Genomic DNA, 27,371 nt, shown 5'->3' with positions numbered 1-27,371 from the left:
AACACAAGCCTCAGCCCTGGACTCCGCTGAGCTGGGAAGGGGCCTGTCCACAGGTCAAGACCAGCCCAGAAGCGGCTCCCAGACCGGTTTAGCCGGTTCCTGGAGCACGGGCGAGGTCCAGCCGCCCCAGGCGGTTAAGACTCAGACCTAGACCAGATTGCCAGCGGTTCCGGGCGGGCACTTGGAACTTTGAGTCCTAGGCGGGGTCCTCGGGGTGAGTGGTTTAGCCAAGGCAGGGGGCGGGGTTATCCGGGTGTCGATCACGTACATGGGCGGGGCATGCAAATTAAGCACTCTCTATTTCTCTCTGGGCCCCGCCCCTCCGCGCTGCACCCGGCTGCTTCCTAAACTCCCGGTGTCGGTCGGTGGCTCAGGCGGTTCCGCCCCTCCCCCAAGCTCGTCCCTCCCTGATTCCGCCCACAAGGTCGGCGCTGAGCCATCCCCTTATCCCAGCGCCCCGCGGATATAGGGGCGGGGCTTAGGAGCCGAGCGGGAAGGCGGAGGCCGTGCTGAGGGCTCCTGGGGCTGGGGGTCGGCTCGGAATCAGGTAAATGGCACCGAAAGCTGAAGGGGGATGGGGATTGCCAGAGTTTGAGGCTCAAGCTACTCGCCCTTGGCCTACGGGCTACTGAAACCCTCCCCCCCGCCATGTTTGCCTAGAGGAGCCCAGACTCCCACACCGGTGACCAGGGGAAGCCAGGACACACACCCACCCCACCAGTAATGTCTAGTGGAGTTCAGATCCACACACCTGTGTTCAGGGGGGCCCAGGCCTTTCCCATCCGTGTCCGGGGTTACTCTCCCTAGGTCATTTCATATCTGTTTGCTTTGAGGCTCAGCCTAGAGGGGTGTTCGGCCCACCTGTGTTGGGGGAAGGTCTCCCGAAATTTGTGTTCTGGAGAGTTCAGCCTAGGGACTAAGGCCCTCCACTTGCACGTCCAGGCCCAATACCAGCTCTCGGCCTGCCCCTTTCTTGCAGTCTCTCCCAGCAGAAATTCCCCCTGGGCCTCCATTCCGCCTCCCCTCTCTGTGCTTTTCTTTCTCCCTTCCAGCCTCCGGGCCCCACTGGCTTCAGGTCAGCATCCCCTCCCCAGCACATTGTTGACTCACAGTTGAGAAGCTATCTCAGCCTTCACAGTCTCGCCACCCTCCCTTCTATACCTAGGCAGCTCCCAGGGGGCCCCCTGGGGTCCTGTCTTCTCTGCCCACCACCTGACTGGCACCATTTAATTTCCCCCTCAACCTGTCCACCCACATCTGGTTGTCAGCTGCTCGCCCTCACCCTGCATGCCCCCCAGGGTCTCCTACGGAATTGCTCACAGCTCTCTGCCTCCTTCTGTACCCCCAAATCCAGACTGCCCCGCCAAAGCAGAACCTTCCCCCCTCCCTGGCCCCCCATCCAAATCTGCTAATCAGAAAAAGTCCTAGCCTAGTGCCTGGAAGAGAGATCTGAAATCAGAGAAGGGGTGGGGTGTGAAACTTTCTAACACAGAGATACTGGGGGTGGGGGAAATGGGTGGAGGGAGACAGGAGCTTAAGTTGTACCTAAAAGCTTGAGATCAAAGCCGTCTGCCTTCCAGATGGGGGCTGTGGGGGAGGGTTGCCCCCCCCCGGGGGCGGGTAAGCCTGAGCCCCCCCCTTCCTCGGAAACCCCCCAAGACTCTGCGGTGACAGCTGTGCCCCAGCCCGCGCCTGGCGGGTTTCCTTTTCCGGTGCTTGCTCTCTCGACAGGCTGGCCTGCAGTCTGGAGACACTGCGCCTGGCCTTTTTGAAGGGGCTCCCTGGAGGGTCTTCCTGGACAAGAGGGAGGGGACCAGCTGGAGAACAATGGTCTTCTGTGGCTCACGGACGCCAGGCGCTTCCTGTTAAACCCTTCCCTGGGGATCCGGCTGCAAGGGGGGAGCAGGGCAAGGGGATTGACAAAGTCAGCAAATGCACTGCATTTTCTCTTGTTCCTCGTCTTGTTTGTGAAAGTTTCAGGAAGTGGTGAGGCGAATGCAGACCTTGCCCTCCTCAGTGGAGTCACTTTGGGCCTTTCTTTTCCCCTCTGCGGCTGGGGGTTGTACCCCCAGGGGATGGGGCATGGTTAGAAATCCCGAGAGCTCTGGGGCTGGACTTAGCCCGGCGGGGGACCCAGGTGATCCCGAAGTGCAGCTGTATTTGCCAACCATGGTTCTAACTGCCTCACTAGGTGAGCTGGAGGTTGCAGCCCCTGAGCCATTCCCGAGGTGGGCTGGGCCTCGGTTTCCTTCAGTTTAGGATTTCTCCCAAGCATTGGACCAGAGCACCAGGTGGTCCTGAGGGGCCAGAGTGGCAGTGAGCTGAGCCGAGGGTCTTGGAAACACTGCTCTTCTTAGGAGCCCTGGGAAGATATGTTGGGGAATTAGCCATTGTGTTCATTGAGGCTTCATGCAAAGTCCACCGTGTTTACAGAGCTAACCTGAGATGCATTCTCAGATGATTCTGTGAGCCTCTGAAGAGCCCCCGGAGACTCTGCATCCAACCCCAGGGGCTTCCGGTTAAAGACCAGATGACATGCCCTGTTCTATGAAGAGACAGTGTATACTGATACTTAACTGCCAGCCAGGTGCTTTGCTGGGTATACATATTCACTTAGCTAAATTGTGCCACCTGAATATTTGTTGGAAGGACTGATGCTGAAGCTTCAATACTTTGGCCACCTGATGTGAAGAGCCGACTCACTGGAAAAGACTGATGCTGGGAAAGATTGGTGGGAGGAGAAGGGTCCGACAGGATGAGATGGTTGGATGGCATCACTGATTCAATGGACAAGAGTTTGGACAAACTCCAGGAGATAGTGAAGGACAGGGAAGTCTGGTGTGCTACAGTCCTTAGGTCACAGAGTTGGATGCACTTGAACAACCACAAAACCCTACCCCAAACTTGGGTCAGAATTAAAGTCGGCACTTTCACTAACCCCATTTTATGGATGAGGGAGTTGAGCCACCAAGCAAACATGTCTAGTAATACAAAGCCCATTATTCTTTCTCTCCTAGATTTGGGGGTGGAGGACGGAGTGGATGGTTAGGTGGACTTTTCTTGTATATACCCAGCAACTTATCTCTGGTTCACAGATAAGGAAGAGAGCTCAGGGCGGTGAGATCCGCTGTCCAGGTCTCGCCCACCACCAGGCAGTGTTTCCTCTCCTGGCCTGTGCTTGCCGCCCACTGGCTTCACCCACCAGCTTCCTTCTTCAGCTTTTTCACACCCACTTGCTGGGTAATTCTGTACCATCTTTTCTCCTGCTTCTTTTGGTGAAGATATCCCTGGGGGCCAATTTGTGCATGTTTGGCCCAGGGGTTTGATGAGGATGAAGTTGTATTTGGGTGGTTTTTGTGTGTGTGTGTTGTTGTTGGTTTGTTGTGCTTTGCAGCTTAGAGAATCTTAATTCCCTGACCTGGGTTCAGGCATCGAACCCATGCTCCCTGCAATGGAAGCATGCAGCTCTACTCACTGGGCCACCAGGGAATTCCCTGGGTTTGAGTTTGGGTGTTTGTTGTTGTTTCACGTTTTTGATGATTATTACTAACTGAGCAAATCCAAACCACTGTTAGACTAGAAAGGCTGCTTCGGGCTGGGGGTGGGGCCCCTTGCTGGTGTCTGGGACAGGAAATGGCTCACCGCTTCAGCGTTTAGACCTGAGGGTGAGGGCGGACAGGGAGGGCCATCAGAGGCTGCCAGCCCTGTTAGGTGCGTGTTGGAGGCCACAGGACACAGGAGACTGGCCCTTGGCCCCAGTATCTCCTCTCCAGCCCCGCAGCACGCCCCCCCCCGCCCCAACCAGCTTCTATCTGAGCTCCCTTCCCTCCTCCCCTTCCCCTCCTACCTTCCCCACCACCACTGCCCCGCGCCCCGCCCCCCCCCGCCCCCGCCCCCGCCCCTGCTGTGGCCCGCCCTTCCGGAATGAACCTTGTTCTGGCTTCAGGCCACCGGGAAGGCCAAAACAAGCCTGCAATTACCCACTGCCGGGACCCTGCCGGCTGACGCTCCTCTCGGAAGCTCAACGTGGGGCAGGGGGTGGAGCTCTCCCCCCCACCGACCCACCCCCAGGCTGTGTGCAGCTTCCACCTTCAGATAATCCCCTGCTGCCTTCTGGCTCCCCTTTATGAAGTGTTAGTCGCTTAGTCGTGTCTGGCTCTTTGCTAGGATCCCATGGACTATAGCCCACCAGGCTCTTCTGTCCATGAAATTTTCCAGGCAAGAATACTGGAGTGGGTTGCCATTTTCTCCTCCAGGGGATCTTCCTGACCCTGGGATCAAACCTGGATCTGCATTGCAGGCAGATTCTTTTACTTTCTGAGCTACCAGGGAAGCCCCATGGACATCACCTTATAAACAGATATTTGGATTTTAGAAGTGCTCGCCTGTTGTTTGGCGAGAAGGGAGGGGATGAAACCAGTTCTTTTTCTTTTTTGGGGGGTTTGCAGGATCCTAGTTCCCTGACCAGGGAGGGAATCTATGCCTCCTGCAGTGGAAGCATGGAGCCCTAACCACTGGACTACCAGGAAAGTCCCTCTGAGGGAGAAACTGAGGTTGTGAGATGGGGCTCACCCCAAAATCTCCAAAGCCTTCCTTTTCACCAGGGGAGGGGTACTTCCCCTCCCTTGCTCTACTGTGCATCTTAGGGCTGCTGCTTGGGAGATGGGGCCACGGAGGAGGGAGTGTGCAAGAGGGGGCCCCTGGGGACTCTGCAGGCAGCAGGCACTAATGCGTTTGTCTTCAGCCTGAGCATTCTTCTGTGTCCCCGGCCACTCTCCCTTATCCCGGTTCTCACGACTCTCCGGACATCTGTGGGTGGGGCATACTTGTTGCCCAATCTCCCAGTGGTTATACTGTGACTAAAGCCAGCCCTGTCCCTGGAGGCTGGGAGGCTGGAGCCAGGGTGCACCCACAGGGCCACATGTCCCAAGCTTGACCTGGGTTTCCGGTCAGACCTGGTGGACTGGCGGGCAGGATGGGTCTTTTCAACACCCTGAGTTGAGATTGAGTCTGGGCCCAGCAGGTTACACACACACACACTCTCACACTCACACACACACGGCTCTGGGAAAGTTTCTGCCCACCCTCTGAATGGCCCAGGTTCCCTCTGATTGTCCTGAATTACCCTAGTATCCCTGTTCTTTGTGCATTTTCCTCCTTGCAGCTAACAATACGTTCTAGAAAGCTGGGGAAAGATCCTCAGTGAGACCCACCCTCCTGCCAGCCACCCATCAGATGGGCCGGGTTCTCAGGCATGCTCCCTGCTCTGTGCTCAAGGCCAGCACGGTTCTTCCCCCAAACCTTCTCTCCTGTTGGAGCAGAGCCCATCCTGCCCCGTTGCCATGGCATCTGTTGTACCCAGAAGCCAGGTGGTCTTTTGTTCCCTGATGTCCCTTCTAGGCTCAGACACTTCTGAGCTCAGTGAGAGTCACTCGGTCCCCTGTGTCCCCCACATTCACTGAGGCTGTGTGCCCCAGCAGCGCATCTGTCTCTCCTCCCATGACTCTGAGACGGGCAGTGATAGCACTTATACAAATTTCAGATTTGAACTCGGATCAATGAGAGACTTGGAGACTAAGGTTTCTTTTTTTTTAAATAGTCATTTGCCTTTTTTTAAAAAAAAGTGTTTGGCTGCGTTGGGTCTTGGCTGCAGCGTGGGAGATCGTCCGTGCATCGTGGGAGACCGTCACTGCAGCGTGGGAGACCGTCACTGCAGCGTGTGGGATTGCTCGCTGCAGTGCTCAGGTGTCTCCAGTGGTGGCCTGCGGTCTTCTCTTTATTTGTGCACAGGCTTAGTTGCCCCGATGTATGTGGGGTCTTAGTGCCCTGACCAGGGATCGAACCTGAGTCCCCTGCATTGCAAGGTGAATTCTTAACCACTGAACCACCAGGAAAAGCCCAGATCTGTAGGTCTTAAGAATGACAATCATAGCAGCTGTTGCTTCCTAGTTTAGGCACTTCACCTCTGGAGTCGTCATCACAAAGATTTCTTGCCTTATCCTCATTTCACATTGTGGAAACTGAGGCATAGTGCGTTTGGATAGCTTGCCTGCTAATACGTAGTCTTTACTAGATAGCAAAAAAGTGCCCGTTTCTTGACTCTTGACTTTTGAGGCTGGATTGTTCCCTGTTGGGAACAATCGGGGCGCTGCCTGGTGCGTCTTAGAATGCTGAGTTGCAGTCCTGGCTTCCATCCACGAGTGTTACCTGAAAACTGGGTTCACTTCTTGGTCGGGCATCAAGCCAGAGCCTACCAAGGAATTTCCCTGGTGGTCCAGTGGTTAAGAATCCGCCTTCCAATGCAGGAGACTCAGGTTCCACCTCTGAGGGGGGAATAAGATCCCACATACCGCAGGACAACTAAGTCTGAGTCACAACCAATAACAACCCCCACCCCCCACCCCCGCTCTGGAGCCCATGGACCACAGCTAGAGAGAAGCTGCAAGTAGAGAAGTGTACGCAGCAACGAAAGACCTCACATGTGCAACAGGGGTCCTAAGACCTGATGCAACCAAACAAATAAATATTTAGAAAAAAGAAAGACACAACCAAGTCAAAGATCGGGGAGGAGCGACTTAATACTTTGCAGCAAGTAAGAACACCAGGCTTTTTACCTGTGGTGGTGGAGAAGACTCTTGAGAGTCTCTTGGCCTGCAAGGAGATCCAACCAGTCCATCCGAAAGGAGGTCAGTCCTGGGTGTTCATTGGAAGGACTGATGTTGAAGCTGAAACTCCAATACTTTGGCCACCTCATGCGAACAGCTGACTCATTTGAAAAGACCTTGATGTTGGGAAAGATTGAGGGCAGGAGGAGAAGGGGACAACAGAGGATGAGATGGTTGGATGGCATCACTGACTCAATGGACATGAGTTTGGGTAAACTGTGAGAGTTGGTGATGGATAGGGAGGCCTGGCATGCTGAGGTTCATGGGGTCACAAAGAGTCAGACACGACTGAGCGACTGAACTGAACTGAAGAACACCAGCGAGCTTTCCCAAAGCCGTCTCCAAGACCAGCAAAATCGGGGAAGTTTTAAGCTAAGGATACATGCATACTCAGGAGCTGGCTTGAGCAGAGGAGAATATAGCATAGAATTGGGCCAAAGCTTCCCAGGTGGCTCAGCTTTAAAGGACCTGCCTGCTAATGCAGGAGACTTGGGTTCGATCCCAGGGTGGGGAAAGTCTCTGGAGAAGGAAATGGCACCCCACTCCAGTATTGCCTGAAAACCCCATGGACAGAGGAGCCTGTTGAGCTACACACAATCCGTGGGGTGACAAAGAGTCGGACAGGAATGAGGGACTAAACAAAATAGAGTCCAAGCTTTAGTTGGTTCAAGTCAGGAGGGTCAACAAAATCATTCTGTCCTTCACCTTGGGGGAGGGGGGCTTAGTTCCTGCAGAACTCAGACCTGTATCAGATTGTTCAGGAGGAACTAGGACTGTTTTAGGGCTGAACAATTGTTTCCTGACTGCTTTTCCTGGGTTCTTACATTCCCTCACTTCCCTTGAGATCACTGATTACTGAGACCTGTTCAAGGGCAAGTCTTATGGCCAGGCTAAAATCCCCAAATGGCTTAAGCTAAAAATGACTTCACATTTGTCAAGGAAGTCTGGTTCTCTTTCTTCAGGCTCCCCCCGGCCCCCCGCCCCAATCCTATCTGCCTATACTGGGTACTAGAGCACCACCTCCTACAGTCATGGCAACAAATAATGTCCCCAGATGCGGCTTCCTGTTGGTGTGGGGTGGAAGGCAGGCTCACCACGCACTTTGACTCTTTACATAGGTGCCTGCCTGCAAAGTGTCACTGTGTGTGTGTGTGTATGTGTGTGTGTGTGTGTCTTCTCACCACGCACTTTGACTCTTTACATAGGTGCCTGCCTGCAAAGTGTCACTGTGTGTGTGTGTGTGTGTGTATGTGTTCTCACCACGCACTTTGACTCTTTACATAGGTGCCTGCCTGCAAAGTATCACTGTGTGTGTGTCTTTCCCCCCAAACAGGTATACAGTTCTGAGGATGGAGGTGATTGGTAGATTCTGGCATCTTGGGGAGAGATTCAGTGGGACTGTCATCCTAGGCCATGGGGTGCCAGTTCCCCAGGTCCTGGTGGGTGGAGACAGGCCAGCTTTTCTTCCTTCCTGGTTCCCAGAGGTGGGCGATGGCCCAGACACACCCCAGGAGCCAGAAGGCGTGGGGAGCCCTGACCTGGCGTCCAGATTTACTGGGTGTTGCCCGGGTGTGTGTTCTGAGACCCAAGGGCCCTCGTGGGTGTGAAGAAACCAGAAGCTAAAGTAGGCCTCCCGCCCGCCTGCCTGCCGCCCTCACATCCCACCCAGCCCTGGCTCCTGGCCAGCAACTGCCAGAGTGGTGACTCAGAGCGGCAGAGCCCAGGAGAGAAACAGGGTGCAGGGTGGGGTGTCCCCCTCCCTCATCCAGCCTTCCCAGAACCCCCATTAAGACCAGGACCCTTGGGGCTGCATTTCACACTCCTCTGCACACCACCACCATCTTCCCTCCCTGCTCCCCACCGGTGGGATTTTTTTTTCTTTTCCTTGGCACTAGGCTATGGCAGGAAAACAGCAATGTGTGTGGGGCCTGGGATATCTCTACGGTTGGAATATATTGAGGCCAGGATGAGAGAGTGTGTGGTGGGCCACAGTCTCAGGCACTGGCCCGGTGGCAGTGAGGAGTGAGCCAGTGTAGAGAGGGAGCCCCCTCCTATAGAGCTCCCAGGTTTCCCAGGGGCAGAAGCAGGGAGGACTAGGGAGGTCCTAGAAGTGGAGGCGTGTCCTGCACAGCAGCATGCTGGATCATCTGCAGTTGAAAATGCAGAGGTCCAGACAGGTTAAGCGGTTTTCCTGAGGCTGCTCAGGAAAGAAGAGAAGGCACCACCAGGATTTGCCTGCCGGTCTGGCTGGCTGCAAAGCAGGAGTGTGCTCTTGCCATATTCGTGCGCACGTGTGTTCATCGACGCAGCTTTCTGTACGGCCTAGTCTGTTCCCAGTCAGACGTGAGATGTGCAGGAAAGCAAGAGGTGAACTGGACCTGAGTCCCCAAACCACAACCCGGCTCAGAGTGGGGAGTGGCAGGGTTGGGGATGGAGAGGGGATGGGGGGAACATCCGCTCCTCTTCTCTGCACAGCCCTCAGGCTCAGAATGGTTTTGATACTTTTGTCTGTTTTTCTTTTTTGTTTTTGGTTGTAGGGCATAGCCTGGGGCATTGTTCCATTGTAGTTCCCTCACCAGGAATCAAATCCTTGAGCTCCCTGCAACGGAAGCTCTGAGTCTTAACCACTGGAGCACCGAGGAAATCTAGTTTTGATATTTTTTAAGCAGTTGAAAACAAAAGATTGTTCCTTGAAACATAAAATCATATGAATGATGATGTCAACCCTTGTAAATTACATGTATATAGTCGTGCCCATTCCTGTCTGGCTGCTTTGCCGCTGTTGTTCAGTCCTCAGTTGTGTCCCCGTGGACTGCAGCATGCCAGGCTTCCCTGTCCTTCACTATCTCCTGGACTTTGTTCAGACTCATGTGCCATTTTTAAAAAATTGAGTTAAAATACACTTGACAAAAATTTACCATCTTAGCTATTTTTTAATCATGCAGATCAGTGGTATTAAATACATTTATATTGCTCTGAAACCATTATATCATCTATCCCCACAACTCTTTTTTTTTTTTTTTCCGCCCACTTCCCCCCTACTTTTTGGCTGTTCTGTACAGTATGCAGGATCTTAGTTCCCTGACCAGGGTTTGAACTACCCCCTCCAGTGGCAGCCTGGAGTCCTAACTACTGGACCACCGGGGAAGTCCCAGCCCCACAACTCTTGTGAATCTGAAGCTCTATACCTATTAACTCTCCTGTTCACCTCCCCTCAGCTCCTGGAAACCATCGTTCTACTTTCTGTCTCTATGATTTTGACTAATCTAGGTACTTGGTATAAGTGCTTATAAGAATTATACAGTACTTGTCTTTTTGTGATTGGTTTATTTCACTTAGCAGAATGTCCTCAAGGTTCATCCAAGCTGTAATGTGTCAGAATTTCCTTTCTTTTTATGTATCTATTATTACTATTAAAAAAATTTTTTTTGCCACACTTTGCAGCATGCAGGATCTTATTAATAGTTCCCTGACCAGGGATGGAACCCACTCCCTCTGCAGGAGAAGCGTGGAGTCTTAACCACTGGACTGCCAGGTGAGTCCCTAGACATAGCTTCTTTTTAATTAATTTTTAAATTCTTGGCTGTGCAGGGTCTTCCTTGCTTTGCGCAGGCTTTCTTTGGTTGCAGTGAGTGGGGACGACTCTTCATTATGGTGCTCGGGGTTCTCATTGCTGTGGCTTCTCTTGTTGTGGAGAACAGGCTGTGGGGCACACAGGCTCAGCAGTTGTGGCGCACGGGGGCTTAGCTGCTGGAATCTAACGTGGAATCTTCCTGGACCGTGGATCAAATTCGTGTTTGCTGCATTGGCAGGTGAATTCTTATGCAGCGCACCACTGGGGAACCCCTTCCTTCCTTTTAAAGGCTGAATAATATGCCACTGTGGGGCTATAACACATTTAGGTAATTCCAAGCGCTTGGATTGCTTCCATGTGTTCCCTATTGTGAACAATACTGCCGTGAACATGGGTGCACAAGTATTTCTTCGAGACCCTGCTTTCAGTTCTTTTGGGTGGAATTGCTGGGTTGTGTGGTAATTCTATTTTTAAGTTTTTGAGAAACCTCCATACAGTTTTGCACAATGGCTGTACTCTTCACGCTCCTGTCAACAATGCGCAGGAGCTCCAGTTTCTCCACATCCCCATCAACGCTTGCTGTTTTCTGTTTTGTTTCATGACAGCAGTCATCCTCATACCTGCAGCTGCTTTTGTTCTATTGAGACCGGAGGGAAGGGGGGCAGGGCACAGCCTGTAAAAGTGTGACATAGGACTTCCCTGCTGGCCCAGTCTTTAAGAATCTGCCTGCCAATGCAAGGGACACAGGTTTGATCCCTGCTCTGGGAAGATCGCATGTGTCTGGGGGCAACTACGTCCACAGGCCACGACTCCCAAGCCTGTGTGCCCTGGAGCCCACACTCTGCAGTGTGTGTGTGGAGGGGCACTGCAATGAGAAGCCCATGAATAAGAAGCCCATGCAGTGCAACTAGAGAAAGCCTGCCTGCAGCAGCCAGAACATAAATTAATTAAATACAGTTATAAAATAAATAAAAGAGTGATGTTGTCACTGAGGCTACAACATAAACTTTTTAGGAGTGATTAGATGTAGGATGGTGGAAGATGAGATTTCCAGTGGAGCTTGAGCCTCATTATGTACTCACTGTAACAGATGTGTTGTTGTTCATTCAGTCGTGTCTGACTCTTTGCGGCCCCATGGGCTGCAGCACACCAGGCTTCCCTGTCCTTCACCATCTCCCATGAGTTTGCTCAAACTCATGTCCTTTGAGTTGGTGACGCCATCCAACCATCGTCTCCTTCTCCTACTGCCTTCAATCTTTCCCAGTATCAGGGTCTTTTATGAGGAGTCGGCCCTTCACATCAGGTGGCCAAAGCTTCAGCTTCAGCACCAGTCCTCCCAATGAATATTCAGGGTTGATTTCCTTTAGGAGGGACTGGTTTCCTCTCCTTAAGACAATGGGGGTGGCTCGCAGTGCAAGGGGCCTGGTTTGATCCCTGGTCAGGGAACTAGATCCCACCTGCTGAAACAAAAATCCCACATGCCTCAGTGAAGGTTGAAGATCTCGTGTGCTGCAACTAAGACCTAGTGCAGCAAAATAAAAATAATAGTAAAAAAAGACAGTCAAGGACCTTCTTCGTTGTTCAGTGGTTAAGATTTCACCTTCTGGTGCAGGGGTTGTGGTTCAGTCCCTGGTCAGGAAGCTGACCGCACGTGCTTCTCAGCAAAAAAACCAAACAAAATAGAGGCAATATTGTAACGAATTCAAGAAATAGTTTAAAAAATGGTCCATATATTTTTAAAAAATGGGTTCTAGTCCCAATCTGAGGTGTGTGTTTTCACTACACAGGCAGAGTGAAATTGTTATGACCACCCAACCCAGAAGAATTGATGTTTTTGAGCTGTGGTGTTGGAGAAGACTTTTGAGAGTCCCTCGGGCTGCAAGGAGATCAAACCAGTCCATCCTAAAGGAAATCAGTCCTGAATATTCATTGGAAGGACTGGGGCTGAAGTTGAAGCTCCAGTACTTTGACCACCTGATGCAAAGAGCTGACTCATTGGTAAAGACCTTGATGCTAGGAAACATTGAGGGTAGAGGGAGAAGGGGGCAGCAGAAGATGAGATAGCTGGATGGCGTCACTGACTCAATAGACATGAGTTTGAGCAAACTCCGGGAGATGGTGAAGAACAGGGAAGCCTGGCGTGCTGCAGTTCATGGGGTTGCAAAGAGTCAGACACAACTGAGCAACTGAACAACAACAAGAACCCCAACCCAGACTTATTCCTAACTGCTCTCTGGACTGTACAGATGGTTGTCCTTCCATTGAGGAGGTGGGCACAGGCAATATTTGATGCTTAAATACACTGATAAGCTCTGAAAAAGATAAACACCTTTAAGAAAATACACTGGGGTTAGGAGAGAAGGAGAGAGGGCTGGGGGAGAGCAGCGTGATGGCTAATTGGGAAAGATAGTCAGGGACATGTCTGAATATTCTTCCCTATGGAGGTGTGGAAGGGAGGTCTGTGTTTGTTGCTGGAAAGCCCCTCATCTGGCCTCTGCCAACCTGTTCCTCCTGGGCAGCTGGGGACCCTGGGAGTGCTTAGGAGTTTTCTGTCTTCTGACTGTGGCCATGATGAAGAGACCTGGTATCCCAGGTGTCAAGGCAGTGTCTCAGAGCAGTTGTGTTTTTTTTAATTTATTTGGCTGCAGTGGGTCTTGGTTGTGGCACGTGGGATCTAGTACCCTGACAAGGAATTGAAGCGGGCCCCCTGTATTGGGAGTGTGGGATCTTAGCCAATGGACCACCAGAGAATTCCCAATAATAATAATTTTTAAAAACCCTGGATACTCACAACTGTGGTCTGGATGTTTGTATCTCTACCCCCTCACTCTAATTCCTATATTGAAATTCTAACCACCATGGTGATAATATTAGGTACAGCCTTTGGAAGGGAATGAAGTCATGAGGGTGCATCTCTCATGAATGGGATTAGTGCCCTTATAAAGACACCCAAGACTCCCTGATATACACTATTATAAGGGGCAAGTGTGGGCAAGAGATAGTTGGGAGTCATCCACAGCCTTGGTTGCTAAATGCAGCCTATTGCCTGTTCCTGTACAGCCAGTGAGTTAAGAATGGCCTTTTCATTTTCAAATGGCTGGAAAAAACAATTCACAACTTGAAAATGATCTGCAATTCAAATTTCAGTGGCCGAGGAGCTGGGGTGGGGGGGTGGGGGTGGCGGCGGGATTGAACAGACATTGCTGAAGGGTATAAACTTGGACTGAGTAGTAAATAAATCCTAGAATTCCACAGATGCACCGAAGAGTAAATATAGAATAAAATGTTATATTATAATCATCAGACTTGCTAAGAGACTAGCAACTATTTCCACCACTAAAAAGAAATGATGATTATGTAACATCATAGAGGTGCTAATGGCCTTCCCTGGTGGCTCGGAGGTTAAAGAATCTGTCTGTAGTTCAGGAAAGCCAGGTTTAATCCCTGTATTGGGAAGATCCCCTGAAAAAGGGAATGGCTAGCCACTCCATTATTCTTGCCTGGAGAATTCCAAGGACAGAGGAGCCTAGTGGGCTACAGTCCATGGGATCACAAAGAGTTGGACATGACTGAGCCATGAAGACTTTCACAGAGGTGCTAATTATGGATACAATCGCAACCATATTACAATATATGTCAGTTATACTATATAAATGTACCAAATGTTGAACACCTTAAATGTATACAATGTTACATGTCAAATATATGTCAATTAAAAAGTCAGTGTCCCTGGGACTCCCTTGGTGGTCCATTTGCTAAGACTCTGTGCTCCCAAGGCAGGGGGCCTGAGTTCAATCCCTGGTCAGGGAACTAGATCCCACATGCTCCAACTAAGAGTTTATATGCTGCAACTAAGAGTTTGGATGCAGCCACTAAACATACCGCATACCACAACTAAAAGATCCTTCATGCTGCAGTGAAGATGGAAGAGCCCAGAGGCTGCAGCTGAGACCTGGCACAGTCAGATAAATAAAAAAGAAAATAAATAGTTATCTGCAAAGTCAGAGTCCATAAAGAAAGTTGTTTTTAAAATTTAATTAAAAAAATTTAATTTATGTTTTGGCTTTGGTAGGCCTTCATTTCTGTGCATGGGCTTTCTCTAGTTGCAGCGAGCGGGAGCATTGTGGTGACTTCTCTCATAATAGAGCACAGATTCTAGGTACCTCGGCTTCGTAGTTGTGGAGCTTGGGCTTAGTTGTTCAGTGGCTTTCTGCAGGGATCGAACTGGCAGATTCTTAATCACTGGGCCACCACAGAAGGCCCATAAATAAAGTTTTATTGACACACAATTGTGCTCATTCGTTTACCTATTATCCCAGGCTGCTTTTATGCTACAAAGCAGAGTTGAGTCATTGCAACAGAGACAGCCTGGCCCTTGAAGCAGAAAATATTTCCAGTCTGGCCCTTTCCAGATGTTTGCAGACCCCTGCTCTAAAGGAGCCTGAGGCCTGAATGTCAGCTGATGCTGACTTGGGGCTTTCTGGGGTGTTTCCTGGTTGGAACAGCAAAGAGGTGGGAAGGAGTCGGTGTTGGAGGGGCACGGGGACACGCAGAAGGTTCTGATGATTAACACTAGGGAGGGGATGATGGGGATATCCCCCGGGGAGGGGGCATTCGAGTCTTCAAGATGGTATGGGGTTGAGCGCTGAGATAGGCAGGCTGATGGAGGCACAGCAGGATCACAGACAGGAAGCCTAGAGCTGCCTCGAGTAATCCCCACCCCTGGCCACCCGCCAGAGCTGACAGATGAGATAGAAACATCCCACGAACCACCACTACCCTGTCATCTAACCAGTCATGGGACCCTACCTCCTGTTTCTCCCTTCCCTCTGCTTTTCCCTGCCCCTCCCTGGTGCCATCATCTGTCACTGTGTGGGTCTGGAGATGTGCCCCAACTTCACGCTTCAGTGTCCCCGACCCTTCATCTCTTTTCTCAGTGTAGCCAGCACACTTAACTTTCCTATCTTTCTTTTTTCTTCTTTCCGTTTAAAAAAAAATTGAGACAAAATATACGAACATAAAGTTAACCATGTTAAAGTGTACAATGCCCTGGCATTTAGGACAAACACAAGGGTGGGTAACCGTCACCACCTACCCATCTGCAGAAAGTTTCCATCACCCCAAGAAACCCTCCCATCCCCCTTCCTTTAGTCCCTGGCAACAGTAGTCTGTTTTCTGTCTCTATGGATTTCCCTCTTCTGGACATTTCATATCAATGAAAGACACTAGGTGGTCTTTTGTTAGCTTGGTGGGATTTTGTTTGTTTATTTTGTTTTTGGCCATGCTGCATGTCTTGTGGGATCTTAGTTCTATGATCAAGGATCGAACCCAGGTCCTCGGCAATGAAAGTGTGCAGAGTCCTAACAACTGGAACACCAGGGAATTCCTGTTAGCTTGTTTTTGAAACACATTCACTTTATAGCAGCTTATCTAAAGTTCAATCCTTTTCTGAATGAATACTCCACTGTATGGATGTACTGCAATTTTTAAAATCCATTCATTTGTGGAGGGACATGTGGGTTAACTTCCACCTTAACTTATGACATAAATATACCTCACTTAAATTTTGCCTTTTTAAACTTTTATAAGTTGTGGTAATATATATATATATATATATATATATATAAGATTTATCATTTTTAAACCATTTTTAAGTGAAAGTTCCTGGCTTTACATACATTTACATTGTCACCCAACCATCACCATCGTCCATCTCCTAAATTTTTCATCATTCCAAACTGAAACTCTGTCCCTGGGAACTCCCTGGTGGTTAGGACTCAGCTTTCAGTGCAGGAGGCATGATCCCGGGTCCAGGAACCAAGATCCCTCAAGACAGTCAGCATAGCCAAAACAAAAATGAAACAACTCTGTCCTCATTAAGCAGTGACTCCTCATTCGCCTCACCCCAATCCCTGGTAATCACTGTCCTTTCTGCCTCTAAGTCAGTGAGCTTTCACAAATTGAAGTCTGAGCATGCCAGCTCTCCTGAACCCTCAGTAGGCCCCTACTGTTTTCAAGATAGAGACTAAATAGTCCCGAGGGGGATCCACATGGCATCTTAATCTCAATTTCCTCCTTCTCCAAGCTTCTTTAGGGCCTTTCCAGTGGCTCAGTGGTAAAGAATCCACCTTCCAAGCATGAGACTCAGGATCAATCCCTGTGTCCAGAAGATCCCTTGGAGGAGGAAATGGCAACCCACTCCAGTTATTCTTGCCTGGGAAATCCCATGGACAGAGGAGCCTGGTGGGGTATAGCCTATGGAGTTGCAAAGAGTCTGACTTGACTTATGGGCTAAACAACAACATCAACAGCAGAGCTTGTTTCCCTGTATAAAAAGTCCCCGCTCTTCCCTCTTCTTCTATGGGACCCTTGTGTACATGTTCCCTTCCCCTTCTGAGGAAGGTCCACCTCTCTACAGTGCTCCCCGATGTTCCCTCAAAGGACACATCCCAGTTGTAATTCATTCTTTCCCTGCCTTTTCTTTTTGGTTTGTTAGTGTAGGTTTGTTGATGTGCCCTCTGCCTTCTCCGTCTGACTAGGAGTCCATGAGGGTGTGACAGCACCCATCTTACTGCCGTGCATTCCCAGCTCCTGGCCTTGGCCTGGCACCCTGCCCTATGTATAGTGGATTGTGTGTGTTAGTCACTCAGTTGTGTCCAACTCTTTGCGAGCCCACAGACTGTAGCCTGCCGGGCTCCTCTGTCCATGGGATTCTCCAGGCAAGAATAATGGAGTGGGTTGCATGCCCTCCTCCAGGGGATCTTCCCCACCCAGGCATTGAACCCAGATCTCCCGCACTGCAGGCAGATTCTTTACCATGTGAGCCACTTGGAAAGCCTGTCTGTATATAGTGAAAGGACCAGCACAAAGTCCTGGCAAGGGAGAGAGAGGCAGGTGGTGGACGTCTTGAGCTCCGAGTGGTGCGGGGAGTTTGGGCTGCAGGTGGGGTGGGCTGCGTGAGCAGAGAGCCCAGGGGTTGGGAGCAAGGCTGGCTGGTTGGGGGCTGCAGTTACCCCGGAGCAAGGATCTCCGGAAATTGAGCAGTGGGCATGAAGATCTGGACCAAGGGGCAGAAGTGTGGACCGGAAACGTGATGGGGGGAGGTGGGGCTGAGGGAGCAGGTAGATGAAGCCGTTGACAGGTGGCCATTTTTGAATGCACTGTTCAGAGCCTGGGGAGGCCAGGCTGGGCCCAGCAGCCAGAGCCCCGCATTATCCATGTGCCCCCTCACCCCCACACTGAGAGGTAAGCTCCTGGGGCAGGCTTGACTTGCTTCACCTGGGAGCATCTGCATAAATTACAAAGGCCAGCGCTCAGTTCTGGCCCAGGAGAGAGACCTTTATAAAGTCAGACTTGGCTTCCCCCCAGCTGGCTGGCCTCCTTATCCCTAGTTGCAAATGCTGGCTTGTCACAATGTGTCTGCACACAAGCACGAGCCTGCATCTCTAGGGGTGATGGCTGGGGAGAGCAGGATGCTTGCTGCACTAGGGCCAGCCTGGGGGTGGTAGCTTTTAGCAAGCTGGTGGCCATTCCCCACCCTTCCATCCGCCCCATGTTTCTTTTTATATCTTGCATTTTCAGAAAGCCAAAGCATCTGAGCCTGGGTTTTGTGGCAGTGGGCTGTTAGAGGCTGCAAGGGGAGGGAGGAGAAGGCAGAGAGGTGGGGTTATCAGAGCCCAGCCTCTCCAGGCCTGTGGCTGGGCCAGGGGCGGCCGCTGGCTTCCTTCCATCAGCCCCACAGTCTCAGATGGTTCAGAGTTCTATTTAAAGGCTGCTTTCTCTGCCTCCACTATGGGGTTCCCACCAGGATGCGTGAGTCAGAGGGAGGGCTGGTGTGGCCCCCAAGGCTTGGCTGGGTCCACCCTGAGAAGCTGGGAGCAAACTCTTCAAGAAGTAATTCTGTAGCAGCCCCTGCTGCTTGGTCCCTACTGTTCTGATATCTCCTTGCTCAGGTCTCCCTCCCGATCCCTACCCCAGCTCTGTGCCACGTGAGAAGCCCAAGGAATGACCCCCTGATTCAGGGGTACCCACAGGCAGCTGAGGGCCAGCGATGCTCCCTGGGCTTGTTCAGTGGCCTCTGTAGCCACATAGGGCTTCCCAGGTGGTGCTAGTGGTAAAGAACTCACCTGCCAATGCAGGAGATATAAGAGACTAGAGTTAAGTCCCTGGGTTGGGAAGATCCCCTGGAGGAGGGCACTGCACCCCACTCCAGTATTCTTGCCTGGAGAATCCCATGGACAGAGGAGCCTGGCAGGCTACAGTCTATGGGGTCACAAAGAGTCAGACGTGACTGAGGGACTTAGCATACATGTAGCTGCATAATTCCTGCAGGATTCCGGAGGCATCCACATCCTCCTGAGGATGCGCGGTAATCTTTTCTCGCTTATACAGCATCATCATGTGCTGCCGTGGTTGGGACCATATGCGCATATGGTGCCAGGCAGCTCCCGGGGGCCTGCACACACTGTTCTTACCATGCTCCTATTTTATTGATCAGAAGGCTGAGTCCAGGGTGGGGAATGTATCTTTGGGTTCTAATAACAGAATGCCATAGACTGAAAGGCTTATAAACACCAGACATTTATTCCTCACATCGTGGAGGCTGGATTGTCCAAGTTCAAGGTCTGGTATCCAGTGAGGGCTATGTGGCTCACTGAGTCCCGGTGTCTTTTCACTGAGTCCTCCCATGGCAGAAAAGACAAGCCAGTGCTCTGGTGTTCCTTTTTTTAAAAGGTATGAAAAAAATTATTTAGACACATCTTGAGGCTTGTGGGATCTAAGTTCCTGGACCAGGGATTGAACTTGGGCCCTTGGCAGTGAGATCTCGGAGTCTTAACCACCAGGATTCCTTTTATAAGGGCACTAATAACATTCACATGGGCTTCCCTTGTGACTCAGTGGTAAAGAATCCGCCCACCAACGCAGGAGATGTGAGTTCGATCCCTGGGTGGAGAAGATCCCCTGGAGGAGGAAATGGCAACCCACTCCAGTCTTTTTGCCTGAAGAATCCCATGGACAGAGAAACCTGGAGGGCTACAGTCCATGGGGTCACAAAGAGTTGGACACGACTGGTCGACTAAACAACAACAACAACAATACTACTCACGAGGACTCTACCCTCATGACCTGATCACCCCAAAAGCCTCACCTTGTAATGCCATCACACTGAAGGTTAGGGCTTCCACATGTGAATTTTGTGGGGGCACAAATGTCCAGAGCATAGCAGGATGTATATGTGTATGTGGCAGAGCAGGAATCGTCCAACCCGACTGTGTAGGTCAGCACTGGGGTCACCCTCTTACCCCAGTGCTGAGGCCCACAGATGAGTGGGGTCTTGCATCTGGACACTAGTGGGCAGTGATGGGGGTGACACCCAGGAACAACAGAGCTCGAGAATGATGCCGGGAGTGTGAGGTCGACCAGTGCTGTCTAGGACAGTTGTCATGAGCCGCACATGGCTATCGAGTGCTTAAAAGGTGCTGATCTGATTGGAGATGTGATCTGAGTGAAAAACATCCTCTGGGTTTCAAAAACTCAGTATAAAAAATGATCATGAAAGATTACTATGAGAATCATATCTATCACGTGTTGAAATGATTGTATTTTGGCTATGTTGCACTAATAAATAAATATATCTTTCAAAGTAATCTCCCTTTGGCACTCCCCTTGTGTTCCAGTGGCTAAGACTCTATGCTTCCAATTCAAGGGGGCCTGGGTTTGATCCCGGGTCAGGGAACTAGATCTCCCCTGCTGCAACTAAAGATCCCACATGCCGCAACGAAGAGCAAATATCCCAAATGCTGCAACCGAGACCTAACACAGCCAAACAAATAAACAGTGAAAAAAACTTCCTTTCCTCAAAAAGCTAAACATAGAGTTTTCTTAAGACCCAGAAATCCCACCCCTGGGTATATACCCCAAAGAATTGGAAACAGGTGTAAAAACAAAAACGTGTGTGTGCAAGTGTAGCGTAGCACCACTGACCGTCATCAAAAGGTAGAGACAAGCCACGTGTCCATCAACACAGTGGAACAGCGTTCAGCCATTAAAAGTAATGTAGTGGTGACGTATGCTGCAACATGGATGAGCCCTGAAAACATGCTGAGTGAAGGAAGACAGGCTGGGTCACCTATTGTGTGATCCCGATTATGTGAAATGTCCAGAAGAGACAAATCCACAGAAACTGAAAGCAGATTCACGGTGACCAGGGGCCGAGAGAGGGAGAAATGGAGAATGGCTGTTAATGGGGGTGGGGTTTATCTTGGAGTGATGATAAAATATTTTGAAATTATCTTGAGGTAGTAGTTGCCCAGGCTTCCCAGGTGGCGTTAGTGGTAAAGAACCTGCCTGCCTGCAATGCAGGAGCTGCAGGAGACCTGGGTTTGATCCCTAGGTTAGGAATCAAACCCATCGCTGGAGGAGGGCATGGCAACCCACTCCAGTATTCTTGCCTGGGAAATCCCATGGACAGAGGAGCTTGGAGGGCTGCAGTCCGTGGGGTCACAAAGAGTCGGACACGACTGAAGCGACTAAGCACGCATGCATGGTAGTTGCACAACATTGTGAAGGTACTAAATGAATTGTGCACCACAAATGGTCAATTTTATGTTATGTGAATTTCAACACAATAAAAAAATACAACAATGTTAAAAAAAACTTGTTCCTTTTTTTTTTAAACTTTCTTTAATGTGGCAACTAGAAAACTCAAATGTGACTCACTTCAAGTTGCCCTTGGTTGTGGCTGGTCTAGATCCCTGTGCCTCCAGGGGAGTCAAATAACACCTGCATCCAGGTCCAGGTGCAAAACCCCTGGACCACCGTTGACTCAGAGCAGGGCAGGAAGGAGCCGCAGCCCTGGGGGCTGAGGAGGAGGGGAGGGGAGCTATGGCCGTCCCTCACTGTCCACCAGGGCAATTGTGATGCATTTTTCAGATAGTGAGGGAACGTGCCCTTGCTGGCTGGCCAGAGGATTGGAGACAACACTGCAGTGCAGTACTTTGAACCACCTTGACCTTTTGATCACCTGACATCCCAAAGACCTTCAGACTGTTCCTGTCGACTGGTGGTTTGCACCCGCAGCAGTCCTGGTGGGTAAGGAGGCGTCATCTAGGAACGGTGTCGGATGTGTGTGTGCTCCGTTGCTTCAGTCCTATCTGGCTCTTTGCAACTCCACGGCCTGTAGGCCTCCAGGCTCCCCTGTCCATGGGATTTTTCAGGGGAGAATACTGGGGTGGGCTGCCATTTCCTTCTCCAGGGGATCTTCCTGACCCAGCGATTGAACCAACATTTCCTTTGTCTCGGGCATTGCAGGTGGACTCTTGGCCACTGAGCCACTGGGGGAAGCCCGAGTTTAAGATGAGATAAGGGAAGAACCAGAAAAGGGGACACAGCATGGAGGAGATGGTGGGGGCGGTCAGGGAGGGAGCAGCTCAGTTCCAGCCAGGAGCGGCGTGTCCTCACCCTGCAGAGGGCAACAAGGCCGACTGGAGGGAACCCAACTGCATCGGACTGAAGGTCCGCCTTTTCCGCCTTCCATGTGAGCTCTGACAAAATATCAAAACTTTCTGACTCTTAGTTTTTGATCTGAAAATGCCTCCCGCATCTCTTACCCAGCCCCTCCTCTCACAATGCTCCCCAGAGCCTCTCTGCTGGCCTCCTCTCCAGTGCGCTCTTCTTCAGAAAAGTGGAGGCAGAAACTTAGAGGCTCTTGGGACCTCCAGCTTCAACCCACCTCCGCAGGCTTGGATGCCTCCCTGGACCATCTGCTCTGTTCTGAGGAGTTGTTAGAAAGTTCTTTCCGTAGAGCATCCAGGGATTTACTTGCCTGATGTCCCGCTGTCCTGCTTCTGACCTTGGAGCAGGTGGTAGGGGTGGTCTCACGCCCTCTCTTCTGGCACCACCCCCACGATCCCTGTTGCTGTTGTTCAGTTGCCAAGTCTCATCTGACTCTTTGTGAACCCATGGAAGGCAGCATGCCAGGCTTCCCTGTCCTTCACTATCTCCCAGAGTTTGCTCAAACTCATGTTCATGGTCTACCCTGGTGGCTCAGTAGGTAAAGAGTCTGCCTGCAATGCAGGAGACCTGGGTTCAATCCCTGGATCGGGAAGACCCCCTGGAGAAGGAAATGGCTTCTAGTATTCTTGCCTGGAACATTCCGTGGTCAGAGGAGCCTGGTGAGCTATAGTCCCTGGGGTCACAAAGAGTTGGACATTTCTAAGTGACTAACACACACACATGTTCATTGAGTCAGTGATGCTATCTAACCATCCCATCCTCTGTTGCCCCCTTCTCTTGCCCTCGATCTTTCCCAGAATCAGGGTCTTTCCCAAAGAGTCAGTTCTTAAACATCAGGTGGCCAAAGTATTGGCGCTTCAGCTTCAGCATCAGCCCTTCCAATGAATATTCAGGGTTGATTTCCTTTAAGACTGACTGGTTTGATCTCGTTGCTGTCCAAGGGACTCTCAAGAGTCTTCTCCAGCACCACAGTTGGAAAGCGTCAATTCTTCCGCGCTCAGCCTTCTTTATGGTCCAACTCTCACATCTGTACCTAACTACTGGAAAAACCAAAGCTTTGACTGTAAGACCGGTTAGGTACACAGCAGTCACGCTCTCGGCCATTCACCATCTGGCCTCTAGGTGGCGCTACCTGCCTGGTGCACCTGAACCGATACAGCCTCTGCAACTTCTTAGGTCAACCAACGCCCTCTGGGCCCTCCCGCGGCCCTGGAGCTGGGCACTAGTCCTTGAACAAACCCCGGGCCTTGGTTTTGGGGAGGCACTGAGTCTCATTTGGTTGTCCACGGGATTGGTTATTATCATGTGGTCCTTGATAGGCCTGGGCAATCTGGAGATCCAGAGAAAGCCCTTTTTGCATAATAAGGCATCTGGATGCCTTTAAAAACTGTTTCCTGATTACAAAAGTGAGCATGTGTATTTGTGAAATTATTTCAGTGCAACACCCCCGTCCATTGAGGACCTTCCCCACCCTCTTCAGAGGTAAACATCACAGGTCCATGGCTGGCTGTACGTATCTCCAGATTTTCTGTTGAGCAAATGGAGTCTTGGAAGATAATGCCTGGATGGTGAAGCCTTTCTCCTGTTTAAGAGCTGGAGCAGGGTGGGTGAAGGTGACAGTGGTGGGGAGTGGCTGGGTCTGGGTTGGACTGTGGGGGAGGTGTGGAGGAAGGCCATCTCTGAGCAGCTCGCAGGGTCATAGGTCCAGGGGCTTAATGGGGAACTGCAGAAAGGCATGGGCCGCCATTCTGGGCAGAGACCAGAGGTCCAGTGAAAAGTGGGAGTCATGTATAGCAGATGGGACTAACATGGCAGATCGAGAGCAGGGTGGAATGATGCTAGTTCTGTGTCCATTCCTTCTGTAGACTCTACTCCAGCCAGCAGCAACCCCCCCCCCCCCGCTTGTTTTTTCCCTAGACATCCGTTCAGTTCAGTTGCTCAGTCATGTCCGACTCTTTGCAACCCCATGAATCGCAGCACGCCAGGCCTCCCTGTCCATCACCAACTCCCGGAGTTCACTCAGACTCACGTCCATCGAGTCAGTGATGCCATCCAGCCATCTCATCCTCTGTCGTCCCCTTCTCCTCCTGCCCCCAATCCCTCCCAGAATCAGAGTCTTTTCCAATGAGTCAACTCTTCGCATGAGGTGGCCAAAAGTACTGGAGTTTCAACTTCAGCATCATTCCTTCCAAAGAAATCCCAGGGCCGATCTCCTTCAGAATGGACTGGTTGGATCTCCTTGCAGTCCAAGGGACTCTCAAGAATCTTCTCCAACACCACAGTTCAAAAGTATCAATTCTTCGGCACTTAGCTTTCTTCACAGTCCAACTCTCACATCCATACATGACCACTGGAAAAACCATAGCCTTGACTAGATGGACCTTTGTTGGCAAAGTAATGTCTCTGCTTTTGAATATGCTATCTAGGTTGGTCATAACTTTTCTTCCAAGGAGTAAGCGTCTTTTAATTTCATGGCTGTAGTCACCATCTGCAGTGATTTTGGAGCCCCCCAAAATAAAGTCTGACACTGTTTCCACTGTTTCCCCATCTATTTCCCATGAAGTGATGGGACCAGATGCCATGATCTTCGTTTTCTGAACGTTGAGCTTTAAGCCAACTTTTTCACTCTCCACTTTCACTTTCATCAAGAGGCTTTTAGTTCCTCTTCACTTTCTGCCATAAGGGTGGTGTCATCTGCATATCTGAGGTTATTGATATTTCTCCCAGCAATCTTGATTCCAGCTTGTGCTTCTTCCAGCCCAGCATTTCTCATGATGTACTCTGCATAGAAGTTAAATAAGCAGGGTGACAATATACAGCCTTGACGTACTCCTTTTCCTATTTGGAATCAGTCTGTTGTTCCATGTCCAGTTCTAACTGTTTCTTCCTGACCTGCATATAGGTTTCTCAAGAGGCAGGTCAGGTGGTCTGGTATTCCCATCTCTTGAAGAATTTTCCAGTTTATTGTGATCCACACAGTCAAAGGCTTTGGCATAGTCAATAAAGCAGAAGTAGATGTTTTTCTGGAACTCTTTTGCTTTTTCAATGACATAAGTTTTTCTTAGACATAAGTTTTTTAAAAATTTATTTATTTTTGGCTGTGCTGGGTTGGCAGGTCTTCTCTAGTTGCAGCGAGTGGAGGCCACTCTCTAGTTGTAGTGTGGGCTCTAGAGTGTGCTCTCTTCAGTAACTGAAGCTTCTGGGCTCTCGAGCACAGGTTCAGTAGCTGTGGCTCAGGGGCTTAGTTGGTCCATGGTATGTGGGATCTTCCCGGACCAGGGATTGAAACAGTGTCTCCAGCGTTGGCAGGTAGATTCTTTACCAGAGTCACCTGGGAAGTCCAGCCTTTACTTTTTAAAATTAATTTTTTGGAGTATAGTTGATTTACAATGTTGTGTTCATTTCTGCTGTATATAGCAAAGTGAATCAGTTATACATATATATATATATCCACTCTTCTCTAACTGCTATTCCCATATAGGTCATTATAGAATTCTCTGTGCTATACCATAGATTTTTATTAACTAGATATTTTTGTTAACTAGATAGTAATATATATGTCAACCCCAATCTCAAAATGTATCCGTCTCTCTCTTCCCCCATTTCCCTTTGTAAACCGAAAGTTTGTTTTCTTATCTGGCCATGCTGGGTGGCATGCAGGATCTCAGCTCCCTGACCAGGAATTGAGTCCATGCCCCAGCAGCAGCTCCTGGCGTGGAAGTGCAGAATCTTTTATTTTTATTTTTTATTTTTTTGGAAGTGCAGAATCTTAACCACTGGACTACTGAGGAAATCTAATAAGTTTGTTTTGTACATCTGTGACTCAATTTATGTTTTGTAAATAGGTTGATTTACGCCATTTTTTTTTTTTTAAGATTCCACGTATAAGCAATATCATGTATTTGTCTTTCTCTCTGACTTACTTCACTCAGGATGACAATCTCTAGGTTGATTCGATTCCTGGTCAGGGAACTAGGACCCTGCATGCTGTGCGGCGTGGCCAAAAAAACAAAAAACACCTCTCCTGAGTGTATATATATGACTGATTCACTTTGCTGTACACTTGAAACTAACGCAACATTGTTAATCAACTATGTTGGTGTTGTTCAATCGTCCACTCATGTCTGGCTCTTTGCGACCCCATGGACGGCAGCACGCCAGGACTCTCTGTGCCTCACCATCTCTAGAAGTTTGCCCAAGTTCATGTTTATTGCATTGGTGATGCCATCCAGCCATCTCATTCTCATCATCTGATGCCCTTCTTCTCCTGCCTTCAATCTTTCCCAGCATCAGGGACTGTTCCAGTGAATCAACTGTTCTCATCAGATGACCAAAATACTGGAGTTTCAACTTAAGCATCAGTCCTTCCAATGAGTATTCAGTGTTGATTTCCCTTAAGATTGACTGGTTTGATCTCCTTGCTGTCTGAGGGACTCTCAGGAGTCTTCTCCGGGACAATAGTTTGAAGGCATCAGTTCTTTGGCTGTCTGCCTTTTTTACGGTCCAGCTCTCACAACTGTATGTGGCCCCTGGGAAGACCGTAGCCTTGACTGTACAGACCTTTGTCGGAAGAGGAATGTCTGCGTTTCAGCACACTGTCGGGGTTTGTCATAGCTTTCCTGTTAAGAAGCAAGCATCTTCTGATCTCATGGCTGCAGTCACCATCCGCAGTGATTTTAGAGCCCAAGAAGAGGGAATCTGTCATCACTTCCAGTTTTTCCCTCTCTATTTGCCATGAAGTAATGAGACTGGATGCCATGATCTTAGTATTTTTAATATTGAGTTTTAAGCCAGCTCTTTCACTCTCCTCCTTCACCCTCATCAAGAGGTTCTTCACTTCCTCTTTGATTTTGCCATTAGAGCAGTATCAACTATACTTAATACTGATAACAATAAAAACCACTTTAGTTTCTTATTCCCCTGTTCTCTTCTTAGATGCTGTTATTATAGAGGGAGCGCAGCCCACCCTGCATTAGTAGTCCCTCAGCCTCCTCTACCCGAGGCAACCTGAAGGCTTGGGGGCTGGAGCAAGACCTTTTGGAACCCTCTGTTTTGATGCTATAGTAATAATGGCCATAGCAAAAAATCACTTACTATGGGCCAGGTACCCTTTATTCTGAGAACAGCAGTTCTCGGGTTCAGAAACTTGGGGGCCACTGAGACCCTTCCAGGGGGGTCCATCAGACTGAACTGTTTTTTTTTTTTAATAAATATTTGATACTACTTTAAAACATTATTTTTAGCCTGTGGGATCTTAGTTCCTTGACCAGGGATAGAAGCCTGCTTTGGAAGTAAAGCATCTTAACCACTGGACCACTGGGAAAGTCCCCAAACTATTAAAAATATGTTTTCTTTGAACTATTTTTAATATCAATGTTAAAATTTCCTTTGCCTCTGTCACTTTTTTTTTTCTCTCACATGTGTGTGGTGGAGTTTCCAGGGGAGATTCGCTGTTGCAACAGGTGGGATGCAGAATCAGATGTGAGAATCCAGCTGTCTTCTGTTCACTGGACATGGAAGAGATGCAAAATTGGAAAACAATGTCTCTCTTTTTGTGGAATATTTTTGTTTTGGAAAAGGTGGTTGTTTTTCATTAAAAATGCTATTTGTTATCATGA

At 49.8% G+C, this 27,371-nt stretch overlaps 1 long non-coding RNA gene across 7 annotated transcripts; it reads left to right on the top strand.

Moving 5' to 3' along the window:
- The first annotated feature begins 326 nt into the window (after nt 1–326).
- On the top strand, nt 327–27,371 carry LOC138440858 (uncharacterized). 7 transcript variants are annotated; one of them, XR_011257158.1, is made up of 7 exons: nt 330–547; nt 10,110–10,200; nt 10,367–10,477; nt 12,027–12,237; nt 21,172–21,326; nt 23,191–23,356; nt 25,686–27,371. It is a non-coding gene; the product is annotated as an uncharacterized lncRNA (long non-coding RNA). The 7 variants fall into 7 exon arrangements; XR_011257157.1 differs by lacking the exon at nt 10,367–10,477 and having other exon boundaries at nt 21,172–21,330; XR_011257160.1 differs by lacking the exon at nt 12,027–12,237 and having other exon boundaries at nt 21,176–21,330.

Source organism: Ovis canadensis, chromosome 5 (genome assembly GCF_042477335.2).
Source record: "Ovis canadensis isolate MfBH-ARS-UI-01 breed Bighorn chromosome 5, ARS-UI_OviCan_v2, whole genome shotgun sequence".
NCBI lineage: Eukaryota > Metazoa > Chordata > Mammalia > Artiodactyla > Bovidae > Ovis > Ovis canadensis.
Note: the sequence above shows the minus strand (reverse complement) of the source record. Positions and strands in the feature narration are given on the sequence as shown.